General features: G+C 34.1%; 1 long non-coding RNA gene across 1 annotated transcript; it reads right to left on the bottom strand.

Annotated features, from left to right (window-relative positions):
- Window positions 1-1442: 1442 nt before the first annotated feature.
- On the bottom strand, window positions 1443-3484 carry LOC113039183 (uncharacterized). The gene is made up of 3 exons (XR_003274895.1): window positions 3393-3484; window positions 3240-3293; window positions 1443-1838 (listed from the first exon to the last, which is right to left on the bottom strand). It is a non-coding gene; the product is annotated as an uncharacterized LOC113039183 (long non-coding RNA).
- Window positions 3485-5017: the final 1533 nt, after the last annotated feature.

Raw genomic sequence — 5017 nt, 5'->3', positions numbered from 1 at the left:
ACACACACAGTACAAAAAAAAATTATGACAATGCCAAAATAAATCCTAGAATAAGCTCTAAAAGCTATTGGAAATAATTATTGACAGTCACAAACTGAAGAAGAAATGTCTGATGCACAATGTAGCGCCATATGCATCATCCTAGCTTAGTGTTGACATGTAAAATGACAGTCACACAGGTTATGTTATCTAACCCATAACCTCCTGTTACATGTTAGAGGAAGACCACACACTTTGATCTTGGAAATTCCTCAAAACTGTAGAAAAATTAAGTGATTAAACAAGCCTTCTGTGGCCTAATCAGTTTAATTGGAGCATGTGTTGTATAATCAGGTCATTAAATCTATAGATCATCTGTCATGCTTCCTCTTCTTCAATCGTGATCTTCTTTCTAATCTCTTCATCCTCAGCAGTTTTATTCCTGATAGCTCTGCATTCCAGAGAGCTTCTAATTAACCAGCTTTAGCAAGCATGATTTGAAGTTAATTATACTTCCAGAGATTACTGGACGCAAGCTCCAATACAGTGTCATGCATGTGGCCAGGTACAGGAACTAAATCTGTTTAGTACCCTTTAATATATACTGACAACCACCATAATAGTTCAGGTGGTAAAAGTGAAAGCCACACAAAGAATCAAAGTAGCTTTTCCACAAGCTGAAGCAAATATTAATAAACAGAAGGCAAACACAAAACATCATCATGGTAACACACAACACTTAAATTATGCAACAAACATTCATTAAACAACAGTAGACGCAACATAAAACCCTAATGCACATAACTGATAACAGAAACTAATAAGATTTTTGTTTTTTACAACAAAAAGGTAGTGTCGCAGGGAATTCTGGGAATATCAGTTTACAGTTTTTGACTGTAATTTTTTCCTTCAATTATACATTTTGTTTTTTATTTTACTTCTAAAAAACTGTACAGTTCACAGAATTTTACTGTAAAATTGCATGAAAGGTCTGGTTAGAGTTTTTATAGTACATGAAATTATTATTAACCAATTAAAAGTTTTTTACTGCAGCATTTTTGCCATATTCTACAGTTAAAATTAAACTCATTTTTCACAGTATAAAAAGCTGGTTGAGGTCATGTGATCATGGTGTAGTTTGTTTAATGACTATGTTTAGCTGTTCACTTTATATAGGCTTCATAAAAGTTGTGTTCATTGATGGACATTTTCAAACCAGGGTGACCATCATCAATTCAGCAATTTATACTATTGAAACAGTAAGCGTTTTAATGTTTATAAATTGGCCATATTCATTCCCATTGTTTCACTGTAACCATTTTTAAAGAACAGGAGGTCAACGTGAAATATTTTTTTAGCAATAGTAGCTTAAAATATTGTGCAAACTGATAAAAGCATTTACTTTTTTCACCCTATTTTGAGTAGGCCTACTGTATAACTGAATAATATTTCCCATGGTTTAAAGTGGAGCTACTCATTTACCTTTTGAATGGTCAGCTACAAACTAAGATTTTAACTAGTGACTTTTGTGATTATTATTATTTTTTGAGGCCTAATTAGCTCTTGCTGAATATTGCTATCAGCATACTTTGCATTAAAGCTCAAACCACTTTTCTTCTATACTCTTCCTGACTTTCAGTGCAGGGAATGTGTGTGTGTGTGTGTGTGTGTGTGTGTGTGTGTGTGTGTGTGTGTGTGTGTGTGTTTGTGTGTCTATGTGAACGCACCACTGACTCCTCCAAGAAAGGCCCAGGGCAGAGCAGAAGTGCCTCCCAGCTGTGAGCCTGTAGGCTGGGCTGCAGAAGTAGCATTGAGCTCTTCTTAACCTTCTTTCTTCTTCACTTTCCCGTCTTTATGATCTATATCACAGTGGGTAGCAAAAGTTTGAAACCACTAGAAAAAAAGACTAATACTTTGCCATTTTCTAATTTTAATGAAAAAACTTTTTTTAATTACAAAATGTATTATAAGCATAACAACTTAAGTGAAAGTTGAATTAAAAATTAATCATCAATTTCAAAATGTCTAGTTTTATGGCAGCTGCAATTAATCTGACATGAACTCCACAAGTTTAAAACCTAATGATCATGTTCTCCAGCATGATTTGTGATTCAGAGAGCATCTTGTTCTTTATCTTCATATGATACGAACTCAGACTTTTGGACCCTATTGTATATCTGTTACTTGCTAATATATGCAATAATATTGGTAATACTATGAATATGTTCCCTGTTAATGCACTGCTAGGGTAATTCTTTACAAACTAGGTCTCAGTGTGCTTAATTTGATTGGTTTGATTTGTAAGCTCACCTTCATCTGTCCTGCACCCTTGGAATATATTAAGCATTGTCGGATTTTGTAAAATGTGGCAAACTGAGCATCCCAGACAGGTACAGCAGGTACAGAGCTGTTCGTCATCTTTCACTCCACAGAAAACAGATGGATGATTTCAGAGAAAGTCTATCAGACAAAATGATGAAAATGAATTTAAGGAGAGAAATGCCTTCCGCTGTTTTTGCATTTTCTCTACCCAGCTGTACAGGAACAGATTGGTTTAATTGGGTTAAGGGTGTATTTTCACTCAAAGTCTGCTCTTGAAAGTCTGAAACTGTTATTTCACATTACCATTTAATCTTAGGTTGGAATACTATATGTGAATACAGTAAAGTGATCACAAAACAGTGTAATTTAAATTATATTATAATATTTATGATTTTTGAGAATTATTGTACAAACATTGTGGCCGATATAATCATTCACACGTCTGCAGATGGCCAGTCCAATTTTATATATTTCAAATGTTATTTATTCCTGTGGTTGCATAGCGGAATTTTCAGAATCATAATTCCATTTTTTTTTTCAATGTTGATGCACTTTTAAAATGATTTTTTTTTTTAAATGTGACTCTTTTGATGTGTGTGTGTGTGTGTGTGTGTGTGTGTGTGTGTGTGTTTATGTTGAATTAAAGTATTATTTACAGACAAAATTGAAACCTTGAATAGATCTTTTTTATGACCATGCAAAAATGCCGAAGACTGGAAAATCATATGAATCATGTGACATATGAAGATGATACCAATTAAGGAACACATCCTTTGCACACTTTACTTGGCTCATCAACTTCTGTCAGATGTGGTTTTCTTTTGAACCTTCATTCATGTGAGTTAATCATTTTTACCTCTGACAAGACAGATTTGCTAAATAGAGGAGCTTCTTGTCATACAATGCATGAATCTGAATTTAGTATTCACAGTACTTACCTCTCATGATAACCAGCACATCAAACATGAGGTTTAAAGTCAACCTCAAGGGAGCTAAAAAGGACATGCAAGAACAATTGCTTTTGCATTAAAAGGGCTCTCTACGCATATTTTAATATAGTACAGAAAGGAAGAGATTTAGTGTATTTATACCTCATCTATCAGCATCGCTCCTCGCTCTTCTTATACCCCACGACAGAGAATCTAGCACAAAAGCAACAAGCAGCTGTCCGCCTTGTGAAAAGCTTTCCTGGATTCTGTCTAGTTTGAGTCAGTTCTCTGGGCAGAGACCCAGGGAGAGAGAGTCTTGTCTGCACAGGCATGTGGGACGGAGCTGAGTGGGCTTTCAGTCACGGTGCATTGTCACAGTGATTCACCCTTGCAGCTCAGCCAAGCACAGCGCTATCTCTACTCCACAGTGCCGAATTCAGGACCACGGACAGGGACAGTCACAGTAAAACACAAGAAGACAGTAAGACGTTACAATGGGCTGCCAAATCAGGAGCAAGTGTGACATTCTTGTGAAAGAAACTCCAAAACGGAGCATCAAGCAACCCGCTGTGGAACACGGCAAAAATAAAAAATATATTTAAAAAAAAAACAGGCTTTATGACAACAGCTGGTCCTGTCTGTGGGTTGGCAGATACACAGATGTAGAATTTGAGCTTTTATATTCCAGTGGCAGATCGGCTTATATAGTTTTAAAAGGGCACAGATGTCTCTTTGGTAATATTTTGACTGAGAAAACTTTCATAAAGTCATAAAGCTTTCATGAAGCTGAAACGTGTAATTTATGCACCACTGGAACTGCTAAAGACTTCCTCATTCCAAAGATTTCCGGATTGCAGTGTTCTTCATCAGTTTAGCCAAAACTCTATTAAGATATATCTTATTGTCTATTTCCTACAGTGTATTTTTTTGCATGGGTCAAACTGACCATCAATAACAGCAAAATGTGTATATAATGTATTAGATAAGAATCACATTATGAAATGTGCACATTTACTTGGGATAAAACTGTTAGAGCATAATATGTCGGATGTGGTTAGAGGAACCTGTTAAAAGAATTTAAAAGGAAAATAATATTGAGTTTAATGATGAAGTTAAAAAATTCTGTTCATTTGGTTAATACTGTGAATTATTGTTATGATATAAAATAACAGTAAAATAAGTTTTTTAAAAAAAATTTTTCGTGTGATGGCATAAACAAATAAACAAACCATTTTAATGGCTGAGAAAAAATATGAGACGCATAAAGAAAAAAAATCAAGGTAAAAATCACATGCGAGGATAATATTTTACAGTAAATTTGTTATGCAAAGTTATGCAAAAACTGTAAAAAATATATTGTTATTCAGTAATATGTTAAGTAAGCAATGAAAGTAGTCCAAAAATGTAATTTCCATCAAAGATTTTGAGACTATGGTAGGAATTTATATTCAATTCTGAATAAATAGGGAAAAATATAATAAAAATGACAGTTCTACTGTTATGTATGTACAGTAGTATATTCATTGTTGCATGTTGTGGTCAAATTTTGTTTTAAGATATCATTTTCTAAAAGTCCACAGGTCAAAACTGCCTATTTGAATAAACACCCACTTATACTAATAATAGAATCATAGAAAATAAATAAATAAATAAAATATTACTAGGATTATATCATTATGAATTAAGATTTGGCATATGTAAGTACAAAGCTCCTCCAAAGTTAAGCATATGCTCCTCATGGACCCATTTAAGTGTCTGTTCACATCAAGTCAACTGTATCACGACTC

Source organism: Carassius auratus, chromosome 21 (assembly GCF_003368295.1).
Source record: "Carassius auratus strain Wakin chromosome 21, ASM336829v1, whole genome shotgun sequence".
In the NCBI taxonomy this organism is placed as follows: domain Eukaryota; kingdom Metazoa; phylum Chordata; class Actinopteri; order Cypriniformes; family Cyprinidae; genus Carassius; species Carassius auratus.
The sequence above is the reverse complement of the archived record's forward strand: the minus strand, read 5'-3'. Positions and strand labels throughout refer to the sequence as shown.